Below are 19,689 nucleotides of genomic sequence, written 5' to 3' on the forward strand. Positions count from 1 at the left end.
AACACGGTGATGCATCATTGAGCATCGGCTGGTTTTTCTCTAACTGCTGAGGGGAAATCAGTGTGGTGTTAAGTAACCATTCATGTGGAGCCGGGACCACACACAAACAAACATCGCACCTACACTTCTAAAAATACACTTTTACCTCCGCAGAGTGAAATAATACGATTGAATAATATGAAAGTTTTCTCTCTTGTATGTGGATATTATTGACTACCAAGTGGGATCATTGATATGTTAATACACTCCAGTATCACTCTTTAATTCCCACGACAAATATCCCTCAGCGCTTTCAATCTCTTACTTGAATTGTGATATATTCATTTGTTGATGCATTGTTAATGTTTCCACTCTGGACCGGAGTATGCTGTGTAGGTAATCGCCCACTCTGAGGCTGCGGCGCCGCTGTTTGTGATGCGCCTCTTCCTGAGGATTGTATTTGAATAATGAGGGAGGCTGGAGCGTTCTCTTGTGCAGAGTGTCTCCGCGCCGCAGCAGTAAATGACCTCTGAATAGTTGTTTTGGATTAGCCATCAAAGTCTTCCCTCGAAGTGGCCAATAGATAGGTACTTCCAGAAATGAGTCACTTGAAAATGATCATCGCCGCCGTTCGCTGTATAAGATAATGGATAACCATTACACTCCATTTTCCCCAGCTCCTCACCCACACAACGCCTGCTCTTGAAATATGATGCATCCACTGTGCTTAGTGAGCACTTAATGTCCAAAAGCACCGTGTTTGTTGAGATTTACAACTGCGCTGGCAGGAGGGGGGTAGAAGAAGGAGAGTGTCGTCGGCGTATAATGCTGTTCACTCAATAATTATCTCATTTTATTTACGAAGACAGACAGCTTTAGTCGAGGTTAGAGGCTTCCTCTCTATTATCTCCACCTGCCACCCCTCTAGCGCAACCCCCACTCTCCTCCTCCTCCTCCCCGCTTGGCCCTAAATGACGTCCTTCATGTCGAGGACTTTCCAAAGTTTCCATCAAAGAGGAGGGGGGAAGGAAGCGTCCTCACGCCGCTTGTGCAGAGGAGAGAAAAAAAGTTACAGCTCTCTCACGTTGGTAGCGGGATCGATGTCATTTCTAAAAGGATTAGGCCTCCTCTCAGAAATCTATTTTAATTACTGAACACACAGGTAAACAAAGTGCTGCTGGTTCACAGGTATGGATCCGGGCGTCAGAGGAGTATTGATAGCATGTGGCCCCATGTTAACCTCAGGGCAACTCTGAAAGATCCTGTTGATGCCCCTCAGGTGGAAGCGCAGCCTGAGAGCTGTTTGCAGGGAGTGCCGATGGAGATGTACGACTGTTCCCGCTGTCACCTGACAAAGGCTGCAGCTGTGGACGGTGTAGCTTTAATTGACACGAGTGTAGGAGGATGTTTGTATCACTTGGTTACTTGTCTGTCTCACTTTGTCTGGAAAAAGTTAGACTTTTGTTGCCATCTGAGGCGTCTGTCACTGCATCGAACTGCAATGTGAAAATGTTACCACTTACTAATGAGGCTTACATCAGGGATTATAAACTGTATTAAAGGATTTATTAAACCTTATTAAAGTATAAACCGTTTGTGTATACCGTATCAGGTGTCACAACTGATAAACCTAAATGATTCATTTTTTATTAAAGTTGTTGTAAATCGGTTCATTTATTTTTTAATGTTTATAAACGTTAATAGATCATTAATAGAAATAAGTAATACAAACTTTAATTTCTTAAAAACCCTTTAAAATATATTAAGGGTTTATAAGTTGTTACTAATGGCTTGTTAAATTCAATCAATAGTTTATTAAAGCATTATCACACTCTAGGCCGTGCTGTTATACTGAATATCAGCACGGGCCGTGCTGATATTCAGTATAACAGCATGTGATATAGCTTTTATACAACAGTTAAACAAATAGTAGTAAAAAGTAACAATCAACAACAGATTATTGTTTGCTCCACACACACCCAACTAGTTCCACAACTTAACTGAAACAGGACTTCTGTTGCCAAGCAACCCAAACATTCTCCTGCACTGTGTCTACAGGTTACCACATCATTTATCTGTATGTTTACATTTATCATCAACCAGTGAAATTAGAGTCTGCTGTGTGATTCAGAGGTACCAGCTTGATCATTGTAGACATACACGGTCTGCTGTAACGTTAATTAACAGTTAAAGAACACCTGTGAAAGTGAAAAGTCCCAGTGATGTTGATCAGCACTCCTGGAATGCCTCTTAACCAATCAGATTACTTGGTCGGACTGTTGTGTAGTAGTGCTTTGTAGATTGACTTAGGGGAAGCAAGTGGTAACAATTTGTCAAACTTTAATAAGACACTTTATTAAGAGTTTATAAGTTCTTCTTAATGTCTTCATACATTTAAAAACGGGTGGGAATCGCAGGGTAACTCACGATACGATGCGCGATACATGGCCCATGATATTGTGTCCCACCCCTATTTACAAATGGTTAAAGCCAGTAGAGGCAATTTGAATTGAATACATTGTTTATAGATGTTTTTAGATCAGTCATAAGGGTTTATAAATTATTTATTAACATCATAGAGGTAATTATATCAACTTATACAACCTTAATAAAACATCCTGTGTTTATAAGTTGTTAATGCTGCCTTATGTTAATGTTTATAAATGAGTAATAAGGCGTTATTTGGTTGTTACAAATGTCTTTTAGATGTCTGTTCATTTTTCAGCGCTCATAAAGAGGAAGTTATTATGTAATAAAGGCATGAATGACATCTTATTACACCTCTAAACCACATGCAGGGGTGTTTATAGGGTCTTAATTGTGTTAATGAAGTGTTTATTAATGCTTAATAAAGCAGTTCTAAGCCATTTAGAAAAAAACTAATGAACATGAACCCTAAATATTTAATATTAAGCTCATATCTGCAGCGGATGTGATACTCTTCAGGTTTAGCTTTAATCTGAACTTAAACTAAAACCAAGGCTACAACTTTTAGTTTGACCACTTTTAACTAATACAGATGTGTTCAGTTACAGTCCCCTTTCCCAGCTGATGATGTGTATTTCTCTTGGCTCAGCGGTGTTACAGATGTTTAGTCCACTAGATAGGAATAATCGGTTTGCCTCAGCGGGCCTGATGTCTCCATGCATGTGTTATTTTGTCCTGCGTGTGTCTAGCCTTCACTCTCCCTTGTGTGTGTGTGTGTGTGTTCGCTTAAGTGTGTGTGCGCAGGGCTGTCTTTGAGGAAGGAACCCCGCGTCGAGCCGGGTGATTAGGCACGCTGCGCTAGTCACAGGAAATGGAGTAGCTGACGGACAGGCCGAGTGCATTATAGATGAATGCCATGCGTTAGCGGCTCCGAGCCCCCGCCGAATATCTCTCAATTTCCTCTCTGAATGACAAAAGAAGCCACGCACAATTTCCTTGATCCGGAGCATTTGTTTAACTGCGCCCTACCCATTTAACCCACCCATTCAATAGTGTGTCTAGTAAAAGGAAATTTAGACAGTGTCAATTTATCCAGCTGTAAGGAAGATCTGATACAAGGCAGGCAGGGGCGGCCGTGATACGCCTCTGGAATTTATGGTCCTGCGATCTAAATTTAGAGTCATCATTAAATAAGGGCCTAATATTTTTAAAGCTTCAACATTTCCATACCGCAATGAAGCCTATTTCTGATCTCCTGAAATCTGCTCCACAAAGACACACTGATTTCAAAGTTTGATGGTCGGAGCTGCGAAAAAAAAACTTATCACGGGGTCAAAGATCGCGTATTACAATGAATATTTGATTTTTTTTAAAGACGCTGTCATTTGTCAAATATCCTTATATCGCAGCTCCGAGCTGTCATCCTCCCAGCTCTCTCCCCCCTCCCCTCCTCTCCGTCTTTGAGTTAGTGACAGCTCATCTCTCCCGGTCACTGCTCGCCGTCTAGACTTTGAACTCGCTCTGTTTACTCCCTTTTTCTGTCGTTGTTGTTGTTGCTTTTGCGACAGACTAGTTGTAATGGTAAGCTGTGGTTGCGGGCTTCAAAGCAGGCGGATCCGCGCTGGTTGGTTGTTGTTTTTTTTCAGTGAAAGTCTTGGGTTTTTTGGGGGGACAGTTTTGTCGCCTGTCACGAGGGATGGAAGAGAATTTGAGTTGATCTGTTAAGACAAATTTGTCGTCTTTAGTCGTTTGATGTAGTTTAGCTCAAAAAAAAGGTCGTTAATTTTTAGCTCTTAATGTTGCAGCTCTTTCGAAGAGGATGCACTACAGAGGAATTCTGGAGGCATGGTGTGTGTGTGTGTGTGTGTTTGACACAAGCTCATGACTAATTTCATAATTAATTGCCTTTTGGAGGACCTAATCACATTATTTGACTCTCTACTGTAGGTTGTGTGCCAATACAGCGTAGCCCGTGGCTTAGTCACAGTGTGCTGGACTCATTAACAAGGTGGTCCGGAGGTTGTCAAACACACACAAGGGCCCTGCATGAGAATACACACACACACACACGCGTGCGTGCGCAGCTCATAAAACAATAGCATTTGGCGCGTATTCAGGTTTTTTTCGCAGCGATTTGGAGGTTAAAAGATGCCCTCTGGTGTATTTGATAAGGATTTGAATAACTGGCTGGTTAGATTTCCCCGGTGGTGCGTGAAAACAGGTCTCTCCTGATGAAGTTGTCACGCCGCTCCTTCTCCTCCTCCTGCACCCGACGATCGGAGACGCAGGAGCGCGGTTTGAGAAATATGACACCACACTTTGTTTCTTGAAGGTCTTCACTGCGTGTTTACGTTGCACAGACAGAAAAGGGCGCACATTTGTACGTCTTGTCTCCGATTGTGTGTGTGTGTTCTGGCATCTCTTCCACACACACACACACGCACGGCTTAATTATGACGTTACCAAAATGGGCAGTTTGCTCTGACACCCCGCTTGCAGAATCACACGGCGGACAGACTTAAAAGAGCTCATTAGCTCTCTCTAAAGAGCTGTTTACTGCACATATACACACACGCACAGTAATAGGCAGCTCTGTTGATGCAGATGGACGCCGAGTGTAATGAGAATGATTAGGCTTCTCTATGTGGAGGCAGGAGGAGGAAGAGGAGGAGGAGGAGGGGGGAAAAAAGGCGGCTGGCAGACTTGACGCTTCAGAAGGTGGAGAAGATTTCTGTTGGATGTTGTTTCAGCTGAGTGCACGATCTCTCTCCCTCCCTCTCTTTTTTTTTCTGTCTCTGCAACACAAACACGTCTCTTGCTTTTTTTTTTTTTTCTTTGCTGCATGTGTCCGTCCGAATGCTTCGCAAATCCCCCCCCTCCCTTAGACCTTAAAACACTCGGTGGAGGAAGGGGTAAGTTTGAAGCTCCATTGAGTTGCTGAGGTCCGAAAATTAAAGGGATAAATGGTTTGTAGGAAAATTTGAAGTGCTTAGACTTTCTATGGAAAGAGGCTATTTGTGCGATTTCAGAATAAAAGCTTGGTAAGGTTCGTTTCATATTTTGAATATGAAAAAAGCCTTGAAAACGTAAAAGTATGTCAGCATGTGTATATTATGTGTCACATGAGTCCTTGTTTTTCTGACACTGAATTCAACGACTTTTCCGTGACTTTCAATGTCTTTCAAAGTGAGCAGGAACTCCACCTTGATTTCCTCCTCCCGCCGCTGACCCCGCCACATTAAGCGACTTTGCTTCGCCCGTTGCCCTTGGTTTACATCACGTCGAATTAGCCGATACACACTGAACGATTCCAAAGTCAATCCTCCTCCATCCCTTTCATATGTTTTGGAGAAGGAGCAGCGAGTTCAAAGCACTCAGTTCAAAGCCTCTGTCCTCATTTGAATAACGTGGAGTAATCGCTATTACCTTATTTAAATAGTGCAAGTTATCATTTGGCCTTCATTTGCATTGCTGGGGTAATCACTGCGTCTCTGCATTAACCTCATTATAGAAGAGATGAAAGCCCTGATGGAGGCTGACACACTCTTTTATATATGTTATCTTTATTAATGATGGAATTAGAAAGATCCATGTTTCTTTAAATGGAGGACACATCCGAGTTTGATGGAGTGTCAAACTATGCGGCGAGACGAGTGCGTGCGATTCACAAGGCTTGTTTTATTTTGTTTTCTTCTCCCTTCCCTCCCTCCTCACCCTCCAGAGCTCTCTCTCCTCGTCCTCATCCTCACTTTATTCTCCGTCTCCGTCCATTTCTCTGTACGCATCCCTGCACCATGCCTCGCACTTTAAATGAAGCCCAAACAGGCCGATTCATCGTGACAGTGCAAACGCACATCCATCTTAACACGTCATAATATTTTCACTTGTTTGCGGCGCGGTGCGGCTCTTTTGTTGCGAGAGAGACGTGTTAAATCAACTGATAATTGTCTCGAAATGACATTATAGCAAGATGTGGTCGCTCGCTTCAGATTTCTTGGCTGACTGCTCGTCACTGGCAGACAAAAGCACTTCACTCCAAAGTCTGATTTTTTTAACAATTCAGAAATACAGTGTCAGATTACTTTTAATGCTCTACCAAAATAAGTTTAGGTTGATTATTTTACCATTTTTTGCATGAATTCAGTCCTAAAACAATGACAATGTGCTGCCTTTGGACGTGGTTCATTAAAGAATTGCATTTATTTTGAATTTGCTTCTTAAAAAATAGTATTTTTTGTACACTTTAATAGCATATTATATATATTATATTGTATACTATTAATATTTACACTTAAACTGATGAATTAATGTTCAATGGTAACGGTAGCCACAACAAAGTGATGGCATTTACTGCTATGATTTTAAGCTAGGCTACTTACTTTTTTAGCAGGACTACATTAGCTTTACTTTTTTTTACTCCCCCTCTCTAATGAATTGTTTTAGCTAACTACATTATCAACATGTTTGTTCATCAAAATGTGTATTTTTCAGTTATACTTTATAGCTGGGGGGGTCTTCAGCTAAGGTGAGCCATGCAACTCACCGGCTAGCTTAAACCCAACATAGCTAGCTACTGTTAGCTGTCAAGTTTAATGTCTCTCTGGAGCAGAGGCATAAATTCAGTCCTAAAACAATGAAAATTCACGTTTCATTAAAAATTGCTTTTATTTTTAACTTGTTTGTTAAAAAATCATTCATAATTGTTCTTATTATATTATATATTTACACTTAAACTAATAAAGATAGCCACAACAAACTCCTGTGTTTTTAAGCTAGGCTACTAACTTTTTAGCAGGACTTAATTAGCTTTATTTAGTTTTACTCCCCCTCTCTAATGAATTGTTTTAGCTACCAATACCTAATTTATATGGGATAGCTAACTACATTATCGACATGTTTGTTCATCAAAATGTGTATTTTCCAATTATACTTCATAGGAAGGGTGAAAAAATGTGTTTAGCTAAGGTAGTGGCAACTCACCAGCTAGCTTAAACACGATATAGCTAGCTACTGTTAGCTGTCAAGTTTAATGTCTCTCTGTAACAAAGGCAAGTTCTAGAGTCCAAGAAATACCAAGTGTGGTTGTGATAGCAATATAAAGACTTAAAAACAGCATCTGCACAGCCTTTTAGTTTTCATTTTATTTTTACTGCCAATTTAAGATGTCATGTTCATGGAAGTTTTACAGTTTTAGCTTTGTAGGAGGCTTTGTAGCTTTGTTCTATGTGTTTAGTAATGAAAGATAAAGTTCAGGTGTCTGAAAGCTTTATAAGCTTTATATAACAGTACTCTGTGTTGTGATACTGTACCACTTCACTCCATACTCACCACTTCACCTCATAAGTCTGAAGGGCCTGTTAATTACCAGAAGACTATTATTATGTTAGTTAAAGGACAAGGTGAAGTACTTAAAGACATTATTGTCCTTCCTTCACAAATGTTGGTCAATAATTAGATTACTGAATGGAAGGTTACTTGGAAGGTAAAATGAAGACACATTTCTTACGCTAAGTCCTTTGCTATATATTATCTATTAATACTGAGGAGTTAATGTAGAGATGTGCACTCCTAAACCAGCATTGTGCTGCAGCTACAGATCAAACATTGAAAATAGGAAACTTAAAGCTCTTAGAAATTGTTCACTGACACAATTCAATATAGATATTCTATATTAATTTTGTAATAACCGAGTAAACATAACATAAAACATGTACATAACAACACTGTGATGGTGCTACTGAAAGATTGTTGTGCCTACAGCCTCATTGTGTCTTGTTTTGTCCAGTCTTCCTGCCTTGTAATTTTCTCCTTGAAATACTGCCCTTTTATCGTGCTGCTCCCACTTAATATATTCTCAATATTAAAGGCGCCTCCCAGCTAATACAAAACTTTCCTCCGCTCAGCTCTTTGTCTGAGGCGTTCCCTCCTCGCTACACTGGGAGGGTGACAGGCTTGCCAGCCCCTGCTAGACTCCCCTCGGCTAAAATGTTGTAAATTAACACAATTAGCAGATCGCCATTCTGCTAATTAGCCACTGGCGTCTGCCGAGAGATGGCTAGAGAGGAGAATCAGAGAGGAAATAGGAGTCTGGGGATTCCCCCCTCCTTCCCTGTGTTGTTACCAAACAAACACAGGGCCTCAGAAAAGAGAGCAAGAGAGTGTGAACGTGTATGTGCTAGTGCCTGCGTCCTTTTATTTTGTGTGTATGTCTGTGTTTGTGCGAGCATAAATGGATGGGAGGAATGGAAGATTTGCTCCTCCATGAATGGATTTCATTGTGCGTGCCTGCTTTACTCACACAAGCACAAAAACACACACATAAACCAATTCCGAAGCAGGGATTGCTCACCAGACCCCCAACTGTGGATCTCTACATGCAGCCGCTGCCAGTCAATAAGTCGGAGGAAGCAGCCTAAATGACACCGATATTATCCTTTATTTGTGTGCACTAAGTCAAATCAAACGGGGTTCAATCTGCCGTGCGGCTGCTGTGATTACGCCCCGTCCAGCCTTTGATAGTGCCACGGCTTTGATAGTGAGACAACGATGGAGTCGCTGTGTGACTGTCAGTGTTTGCAGATGGCATTGGCTGGGATTAAAGGAAACAGTGGCTCTCCAGCCTCCTGAGGCAATAAAGGGGAGAGCCAGGTGAGTGTGTCTGAGATGAGATGGAGCAAGGAAGGAGGGAGGGGTGGGGAGGAGGCGATGCAAGCACAGAGGGAGTAAATAAGAGGAGGGGTGGCCGCAGAGAAAGAGCAGAAAGGGAATGAAAAGGAGAGATATATATCGAAATAGATGGAGTCAGAATAAAGGGAGGTGAAGAGAAATAAAGAGGGATCTAGCAGGAGGGGTGGTGGAAAATGGACGACAAAAAAAAGCAAAGAGAAGACACCGAGAGGAAAGACAAGGCGGCAGGGAGGCATAAAGAAGAGAGGCAGACAGAAAGGTAAAGAGAACGGTAGAGAGAGAGGTCAAGGTGGAGCTGTGCAGACAGGAACTAAGCTTGAGACACAATGTGTTGTAATTCATTGCTCGCTACAGCTCCTGTGTGCGTGCCTGTGTTTGTCCGTCTGGGTCAGTGGATGTGAGTGTGTGTGTGTGTGTACGCACGCGACAGCACGCCTGAGTGCAGGCAAAGAGAGTTTTTTTTAAACGCCTGTGTGTCTGCGCACGGGTTTGTGTGTGTGTGTGTGTTCGATGAAAGCACCATGAGCAGAGGGGGGTGGATGCGTATGGGTGTGTGTGTTGCTTTGTGGCACTCGGCAAGGCGCATTTTCAAACCCATCTCCAGCCACCTCAGATGAGCTGGGGATTATAGAGTGACCCTCAGTGCCTCTGTCTTATTGGTCTGGCCAGGGTGCATTAGGCTTCCGTAACCAGCCATCCCACCATCCCTCTGTACTGCCCCATACCTGCCGAAACACCCCGGCCTTCTCATCAATCAATCGATCAAATCTGAATTATATACCCTCTTTAACAGGCAGAAACCCAGAACAGAACCAGACTCATTGGTAGACTGCCATCTGCCACGATCGAAGGGCCGAGAAAGTGAGAGATAGATCTGTAGAAACGCCTGATAGAAATCACAAAGAAAAACAAAGGTGGAATGCCGCACCAAATAAGCCTCCAGATGATTGTCACCTTTTTAATTGACCACCTTCCTTCAGAACAATTTGAAGGTGTTGTCATTTTAATTATTGCTAAAATTATTTTGGCGTGTCAATGTGTTCACCCACAGTTGTCTGTGTCTCCATTTCTTTTAGGCTTAAAGATGCAGTGGACCCCCGAGCACAGCCAGTGGGCCGAACAGCATTTCGACATCTCCTCCACTACGCGCTCGCCGGCCCACAAGGCGGAGGCCTACAGGGCGGTACCTGGCCACCTGCAGCGCTCCGCCTCCTACCAGTATGCCTGGGCCAATGATGACATCTCTGCCCTTACCGCCTCCAACCTGCTCAAGAAGTATGCCGAGAAGTATTCTGGCATTCTGGAGATGCCAGGATCTTACTCAGAGGGTCCTGGGGTCCCGGGAGTGATGAATGGACGGAAAGGTGAATCAGAACCTTGGCAGGATGGCGTCTATCCAATGAGCTGCATTCCTGAGGGCGTTTCTGTCAGAAAAGGAGGGGTGGCAGCAGCTTCAGAGGTGGTGTCTGGCATGTGCAGCTCCCCGGGCCTGGCTTCCAGCACCCTGAGCGAACCCAGCTACTCCAGCAGCAGCTGTGGGAGTCACACTGCCACCGCGCTCCACACCTCCTCCATGCCCTCTCAGGAATACGGCCCCGCATACAGCGGCTCCTACCTGCACAGTAGTTACAGCTCCCAGTCTGCCCCTGCCCCAGCCCTTCCCTCCCCACTGCACAGCTCTGGGCTCCTGCAGCCGCCCCCTCCGCCGCCCTCCCACCCCACTTTAGTCCCAGCTTACAACGGAGGCTCCCCCAACTTGTCTAGTTATAATTACCCCCCAGCAGGCTACCCAGCTCAGAGCTCAGTAGGGCCAGGATACAGCCCTGGGGGAGCGCCCCCTCCTTCTTCATACCTCCCCTCAGGCATTGCTGCACCTACACCCCTTCCCCCTCCTTCTACCTTACCTGGATACCCGTACCAGAGCCACAACCTGACCCCAATCGCCCCCACTCCTCTCAACAGTAGCTCCTCTAATTCACTGAAGAGGAAAGCCTTCTACATGACAGGCCAAGGAGAGATGGACTCTTATGGTAACTTCGGCTATGGCCAGGCTCGGAGCTCGGCTGAGAGCCCCATGTACAGGGTAGCAGACAGCAGCAGTGCAAACGGAGGCTCCAACAGCGCCAGTGTTGGTGGATTTGACAGAAATGCTGAGAAGTCGTCTTTACCTTTTAATCCTCAGAAGCAGTCCTCGATGTCTTCAGAGCAACAACAAAGGAAGTACAGCAGTCAAGCAACAGGTGGGCCACTGACTCCTCCAACCTATGTTTCGTCCTCCCTGGGGGGTTCACGCTCAGCCGAGTCCCTTGTCAACTTCACCTCCCCTTCCATCAGTGAGCAAGGTGCTGATGATCACCGCCTTCACCTTTCCCACTCAGCGCCAGGGCCTACCTCCTCCTCATCTACTTCCTCCTCCCGACCTGCTGAAGAGCAGCTAAAAACCAGTGACCCTCACCTCCTTGACATGGTTACCTCTGAAATCGTTCAGCAAGGCCCCCCAGTGGATTGGAGTGACATTGCAGGACTAGAGCTAGCCAAGGCTACCCTCAAGGAGGAGGTCCTGTGGCCCATTCTCCGCCCAGACATGTTCAGCAGTTTAGGACCAACTCCACGTTGTGTTTTGCTGTTTGGACCCAGGGGCAGTGGTAGGACATTGCTGGGACGCTGCCTGGCAAGTCAGCTGGGAGCACCATTCCTCCAGCTCAGTGGCTCCACGTTGGCCACCAAGTGGCTGGCAGACGGAGAAAAAATTATCAGAGCGTCCTTCCTGGTGGCGCGCTGCCGGCAGCCCTCAGTACTGTTCATCAGTGAGGTAGACATGCTGCTCTCAGCCCACCTGAGTGAAGAGAGTCCCATCAACCGGCTGAAGGGGGAGCTACTTTCCCAGTTGGACTCGCTGCTCATGGGCTCAGGCGAGGACGGAGGCAACCAAGTGTTGGTGGTTTGTTCCACAAGCAGACCCCAGGACATGGACGAAGGGCTGCGCAGGTACTTTAATCGAAGGGTTCTTGTGCCCCTGCCGGATAGCACAGCCCGGCACCAGATTGTGAGCCAGCTTCTTGCTCAATCTCAGCACAAATACTGCTTGAGCGAGGAGGAGCTGGCGCTGCTGGTCCAGCGTACTGAGGGTTTCTCTGGACTGGACTTGGCCAGATTCTGCCAGGAGGCCCTTGTTGGTCTGTTACACGTCTCTGCACAGGGCATGGACATGACGGGTATGATGCCCAGAGGACAGGTCAGGCCACTCACCTACCAGGACTTTGAGAGTGTCTTTTGTAAATTCCAAGCCAGTATATCGCAGAAAGAGATTGACACGTACACTGAGTGGAACAAAATGTTCGGCTGCAGCCAGTGAAGAGATAGATTCCGCCCTTGAGAAAAAGAGGCATCCACAATTCCTCCCCTCAGGGCAAAAGCATTGTGCTGGAGGGAAAGGCACACAGAAGGCCAACACAAGCCCACAGAGTTCTCACAAGCAGGGTTTAGATGCACTGAGAGACCTGGTTTTGATGAGACAACTGGCAGTTTTGCAGTTAATGAGCAAGAGTTTTAATTTGAATGCTTGACACTCCAGAAAGCCAGGCGTTGTTTACACATTGCAAGCAAGTTGGCTTCAGAAGAGACGCCCCAGTGTCTGTGTATATATCTTTATGTTCTTGTTCTTGAGATTTAGTTGGCTATCCAAGTGCCTGAAGTGGTGCTTTCTGAGTTTCTTTCTTTGTTTATTTGCCTCACAATCTACATTCATGGCATGAGCTGACGCTTATTAAGAGCTTTAAAACTTCAGCGGTGAGTCTGAAAAACAGAGATTGACAGTTACCATTGGTGGTCAATCGTCCTTTTATCGTCTTGCTAAGAGCAGTAATCCATCAGGGTGGCAGTAGTCTGGGCCCTGACTCACACTCATCTCTTCTGATCCTGCAAAACAAACAAACGTAACAAACAAAACTCAGGAAAGCGTTTGTGAATTGTATAGTACCTCAAGATACCTTGACGAAAAGCACTAAGACGTGAGAGGAGAATCCGAGGTGGTTTGGCAGTTTAGCAAAGCAGTGTTAGGTGTACCTCAGCTGGCTAGAATAAATGGCAAAGAGGTGACAATGAATGTACTAGATATGTTCTGGATTGATGGAACATAATCAATAGTGAGAGTAAAAACATTATGTCTTTTTTTCCCCTCCCAACAGGTGCTTTAGCTACCTGTTTCTACTTGACCAACCCTGAAGCTTATTTCCATTGCTCTTAAAAATTTAAAACCGTGTTGCCCAGCTTTGTTGTTGTGGGGTTTTCAGAGGGGTGGTGGGAGTTGTATATTTATTAAAACAACCATAATCAACATTGTTTATATTACGTGACCTAGGCTATATGGTAAGGCTACATGGAGGCGCCATCAGTTCATCAGCTAACTTCTACGCAAAATATTGGCTCATTCACACTTGAGAGAAAATGTTTTCTGACTTTGAAAAGTTTTGCTACAAACACTCACATTTTTGTGAAATCGCTTATTTAAGAACTTACTGAGAGATAAATGAGAAGATTTCACTCTTGCTAACAGCCAGTTAGCTTAAACAGCTAGCTAACAAAGGAAACAATATTGAGTTTATATTTTGTTTGTTGGATTTGTTTCAGAACTAAAGTGTAAAAACATCAGTTTGTGGGGGTTACAAAATGTGCTAAGCTAAGCTAACCGGCTACTAGCTATGGGTTATATTGAACAGACAGTAAGTTAGTGGTATCAATCTTCTCAGCTAGCTTAACTTAGAAGAGAAACTGGAAATGGTGAACAGCTAGCCTAGCCAAAATCAGCTTTATGTTAAGCATGTTTGATCCTTTAAAACAGAAATTGTGGGTTTTAGGCGGGTTACATAATGTGCTGCTAAGCTAATTGGCTAACTGTAAATTGGACAGGCATATGAGTGATTTCAATCTCTTCATTTAACTCTTAAGTAAATAAGCATATTTCCCAAAATGTGGAACTATTTGCAGTGACATCAAAGGCAATTCTCTTCCCTTCATGTGGGTATTAAATTACGTTTGACTGTCATTTGGTCGAGATTATTGCAGTTGGTTTTACAACAGTTGTCTTGGATCAAGGGAGCTAATTCCATGATGAATTCAATATCACAACTTAGACATGAATATATGGTTTTTAAGGGTTAGGGTTAATTTAAATTAGGCAGGGTTCTTCATCCCGTACACATCTCACATGTCTATAATTATTGACGAGTGGAAAGCAGAAAATCAGGAAGAAGGTCATGGGTCATTTGACACTAGCATTTCAAATTAATTGGCATCTCTTAACATAAGTATTATTGTAGTACCCTTCTTATTGTCCGACCAGTGCTTCTACACAGTGTAATCAAGTTGTAATCAGAAGATTGATTATAATCACCGACCCAGATTTACTAATCCAATTCAAACCCATGTCAGTGCTTTTTTTCTGTCTGTAACTGTAATGTTTATTTTTCATTATACTTACACAGGTGGCTCGAAGCACACAATCAAACAGCATCTGATACACTGAAAAGCTTTGTAACATGAGAGGAATTTTGTCTTGAAGTCCTTCATCCCTGAAGGTTATCTTTAACCCATTGTATTGCATTGGAATGTATTTTGTCTCTTCCTTGTCGGCGTGTAAGAAGCTGTCCTTTTAGCACTACTGTTGTGACATGGGAGTACTTTAGTTGGCGTGCACTAAAGCATTTTTGTGTGTAATATTGTTTTGTTGAAATGTATCGACGCCATTGGCAGCGCTTGATTTGTTTGTCCGTCTGAGATTTTCATTTTTATTGTGAGTTCCGCTTTTTTTTTGTTGAAGTAGGAGCTTCATACTGTACGTTCAAGCCCACTCTGTGTTGCTATCTCTGGTCTGGGCAGCATCAGTGCAGCACCTGATGTAAGGGAGGGGGGTGGGGGGGGGGGTTCTGCTGAGCGTCAGCAAAATTGACGGAAAGGAAAGACAGCCAGGCAGCGTGGCGGCAGCACAAGGGGAAAGCGGAGTGGTCCGTCAGAAAAACCACCCTCAAAACAATCTGTACCAGAATTCCTTCTGTCAGCAAATCCTCTGGAGAGAGAGTCCCTTTAGACAGAAAAACCTACTAATGCACTTCAGAGCACACATCAACAGCACAGGCGTTCTCTCTCCCCGCAGCCGGCGAACAAACGACTTGAAACACACCGGTCAATGCTACGCTTGTTTGTTACGTGTTTTGTGGTCCTTCTTTTTGTGTCTTGACCTTTTTTCTACATGGTGTTTAAATCGAGCTTTTTTTTTTTTCTTTTCTGGAAACCTTTCTTTAAATGGACGCTTGAGTTCCTCTTTAAAGCATTTCTACCTCATGGCTACAAAACACACGTGGTATTTGATTTATGTCTTTCCAAATGTCAGACATTTGTGAAAAATGCTTTGAAAAATTCAAAAAAAAAAGAAGAAGAAGAAGAAGAAGAAGAAGGGGAGAGTAACACCATGAAGTTTTGCGCAGTCTACCTCAGATGACTGTACTTAAAACATTTAGCTGATGGTGCAACCGCAGGCTGCAGCATAGCCTATAGTGTGTGCGTCTGTCACTGTGTGTCAGATCCGAGCTATAGGCGAACACACACACACACACACACACACACACACCTGATTACACTGACGTCAAAAACACACTCACAAGCGATTTGTGAGGAAAATCGCTTGTGGTTGGGGTCGACCTCGCGGCGACCCGGAAATGTATAATCCAATACATTTGCTTTAATCTTTTGTGAACTACTGTGGTTGTGCGCGTGTGAATGTGTATATACGTGGGCACACTCTTCTTTTTTTTATTTAGTGTGTTGAATTTTATAAATTGTTAGTATATATAACACACTTGCACAACTTTAAACCAGAGTGTAACGTGTTTCTGTTGTACATACCTATACATACAATACAAAATGCACCACTTGTTTATATGTGTGAATATGTTGCCATACTTGCAGTCAACTTAAATGTATTTTCATGTAATCTTAGGTACAAGCAGCAACAAACGACTCATTAAAGACATTTTCTTGGGAGATTATATCTTGTACGTTGTTGTTTTTCTTTCTATGAATAAATATAACAATTTATTTATCGGTAGATTGGAAAAAATAAATGTATTGTCCTGCCAAAAAATAGCCCAGCTGAAAAATCGCCTTAATGAGCCTTGAGTTAGTCACCCTTGTGTGCAATTATAAAATCATCCGTGTTGCGCGGGAAGCCGGCGCCGTCGCTTCTCTCATTAAAATGTAACAATTCATTTCTCTTGCTGTGGTACGAGTGGCAAGACTAAAAAACATTAAAGCATTAATTATCTTCCTCCATCACAAAGAATTTGGATTATGTGAGTGCTCTTAATGAAAATGATGTGCATTTGCCCACTACACCGCCAAGGTATCATTATATAGCTGGTGGCGAGGTGTGGGAAGCTGCTGTATAGCCTCTATAATTATCCGTGGAAACTCAAACGCTCGGCGAGAGGTGAGAGTGCACCGAGGGCCGCTGTTGTCTTTATTTTCCCACTTTGAAACATGCTATAGCCATGATCAGAAATAATTTGTGACACATGCCTTTTTCTGATATAAATGTAGCGTTTTTTTCTTACAGATTTCGAGCCAAGGAAGAAGAGACTTGATTATTTTGTGCACCTTTTTTTGCTTCATAAATACGGCAGCAGTGAGGTGGTCTGTTAATAACCTGCATGCACAACGCTGGAGATGGTGTCTGCGTGTCTCTGCAGGGTGAGACAGGAAATGTTACAGACTAACGTGCAAGTTTTAATCCGAAATATTTTGCATCAGGTGGACGTTTTATTGCAGTTTGCATGCTTTTACACCAAAAAACAAACAGCTCCACCAGAGGTCAAAGTGCACCGAGGGCCGCTCTTTGAAACATGCTTCAGCAATGATTATTTTGCCTCTTTTGTTCTTAGCTTCTTACTGTAGCAGCAAGGTGGTCTGTTAATAACCTGTACGCACAGCGCTGGAGATGGTCTCTGCGTGTCTCAGCAGGAGGACTGATACAGGAAGTATAACAGACAAACTGACCTGCAAGTTTTAATCCGAAATATGGTGCATGAGCTGGACTTTCACTGCAACTCTTCTTAGTTTTATTGCAGTTTACGTGCTTTTTACGCAAAAAAATTAAAGAGGTTAGAGTGCATCGAGGGTCTTTATTTCCCAACTTTGAAACATGCTGCAGCCATGATCAGAAATAATGTGACACATGCCATTCTCAGATATAGGGGAGACCGGGGAGTGTTGTAACACTGTCAGTTTGACCAATCAGAAAAGAGCAATATAACTCCCATTTCCTTTATGAGCTAACTGGTTGCTATGAGCAACATTGTGGGTTTTACAACCAAAAAATTTCCAGGTAAGAAAGTACTTTTATTTTTCTTACATGGATACGTACAATGGGTTGACTACTGAAGTAGCTGTCTCTGTAGTTTGATTTATATGCATAGCATAACTTCAAACCCACATGCTAAAACAGTTAGCTCTGTAATGGTAGTTGTAGTCCATTTGCCACAACTGTGACAGGGACTGATACAGGAAATATTACAGACTAACTGACCTGCAGGTTTTTATCCAAACTTGGGTGCAGCAGTCAGACTTTACTGAAAATTTTAATTCATTTTATTCCAGTTTACGAGCTTTAATTATCACTAAAAAATGTCAGCGCTTCACGTGGGGTGCATCGAGGGCTGCTGTTTTCTTTATCGACAGCCGTGATCGGAAGTAACACATGGATTGTCATTTAATGTGACTCAAGAAGCAATCTGATTTTTTAGCTCTCCTCCTCTAAGCTTTATAAATACCGAAGCAGCAAGGTGGTCTGTAAATAACCTGTATGCACAACACGGGAGATGGTCTCGGCTTGTCTCAGCAGATGCAGGAAATATTACAAACTGACCTGCAGTGTATTATCCCTGAAACCTCTACGGCTTCACTAGAGGTTAAAGGGCACCCGCAGTTTTCTTTGTTTTCCCACTTCAATGATCAAAAATAATTTCATAAAAATGCCTTTTTCTTTCAGATTTCGACCCATAAGACATGAGCTTCATAAATACTGTGGCAGCAATCTGTAGGTAACCCTTACTTACACTGCTGAAGATGGTCTCTGAAATATGACCACATGCAAGTTTTTTTCCGCGACGCGGTGCATCAGCTGGACTTGATGGAAACTCTTTTACTTTAATTGCAATTTACACACTTTCTTTAAAGACCTGAGCGTGTGTGACGGGGTCGCGACGTGTGCGTGTGCGCGCCCGGAGGTTATCCGCCACAACACCACCGCGTCCCCTTCACTTTAAAGGCTCCTCCTATAAGCTTTTGCCTCGCACCTCGTCTCACTCTTTGCGCGACAATTAAAATATGCTAAGTGATCATTTTCCTTAAGTAGTCTTAAATGTGCAATCCATTCAAATATGAGAGGAAATTGCCCACAGCTCGCAAAAAAAAAAAAAAAAAACCAGGGGTGGTTGAAGAAGTAGGGGGGTAAAGAAGGAATAAATTATGCAAATAACACAAAGGACTTTACCACTTGAAAGCCTAATTTTCCTATAATCAGCACACTGTCGCCTAATATTTCCCCCCCACACCTCTTATTAAAAGTGACTGTTCTTTTGCCGATCATCAGATGGCTCTATCTGTCACTGCTCCGTGAAATGACTGCAGCCTGCCAGACTAAATGCTAAAGCATTTTGCCGGAGCTTTTAGATGATGGTTACATTCCCACACAAGTAATTATGCGTCGCAGAGTCCAGAAATAAGGTTTAATTATACAGTAATCGTCTGTGATGGACACTAGGAAGTGGTGAGTAGCGCCAGACTGCAATCCATCAATGACAAACCTCTGGCCAGTTTTAATTCCTCCTCATTTGCATCCTAACCTCCACACCAAGTTGCGCAAACGCTGTTAAATGTTAATAGGAGCTGTCTCGCCACTCAAAATGAACGCTTAAGCCATTTTTTCGCCACTTTTCATCTCCTGTCCTCCCTTTTATCTACCTCTATACCCACTCCTTTTCTTTATTTCTCTCTTTACGCCGTTCTCTCCTTCCCTGTCATCCTCCCTCCAATCTTTCACTCGCCGCAACCCCCCCGCCTCCCCCCCCTCCCTCTTCGCAGGCCTCGCCGTGGAGGAGGCACAGAGCGGTCACTGATGCACTAATTGGGAGCAACACTTACAGTTTTATCTCCCCCCACCACTAATAGCGGTCTGCACTGAAGCAACTCACCTTAGGATGAGGAATGGGTGGATGAGTTGGGGGTGGGAGGTGGGAAGGCAGGGGGGGCTGGTGGAGGCCTTGAATGAGAAATTCCTCCATGCAGACCGCAGCGCAGACTCAGTGTGAGATTGGGCCCTCCAGCCATCACGGTTAATCCATATCCCGCCGGACCTCGGACTCAATTCCCTGCTTCATTAATTGAAAACGATGGCCTTTTTTTTTTTTCTTTTTTTTTTGGTGTGAGTGAATAAAACAAGGAGCCATTTATGAAAAAAAAAAAAGCATTTTGTCTGGTTTTTGTTCCTGAAGTAGCTGCAATCTCATTATGCCTCTGTGCTGCATTTCAAAATGTGCTATCATC

At 43.6% G+C, this 19,689-nt stretch overlaps 1 pseudogene; it reads left to right on the plus strand.

The window, feature by feature from the left end:
• Positions 1 to 12,448, plus strand: part of LOC138603728 (fidgetin-like) — a 33,143-nt pseudogene extending 20,695 nt beyond the window's left edge.
• Positions 12,449 to 19,689: the final 7,241 nt, after the last annotated feature.

Source organism: Semicossyphus pulcher, unplaced genomic scaffold (assembly GCF_022749685.1).
Source record: "Semicossyphus pulcher isolate SPU_LCO1_2020_fin unplaced genomic scaffold, fSemPul1.0.p SCAF_24, whole genome shotgun sequence".
NCBI lineage: Eukaryota > Metazoa > Chordata > Actinopteri > Labriformes > Labridae > Semicossyphus > Semicossyphus pulcher.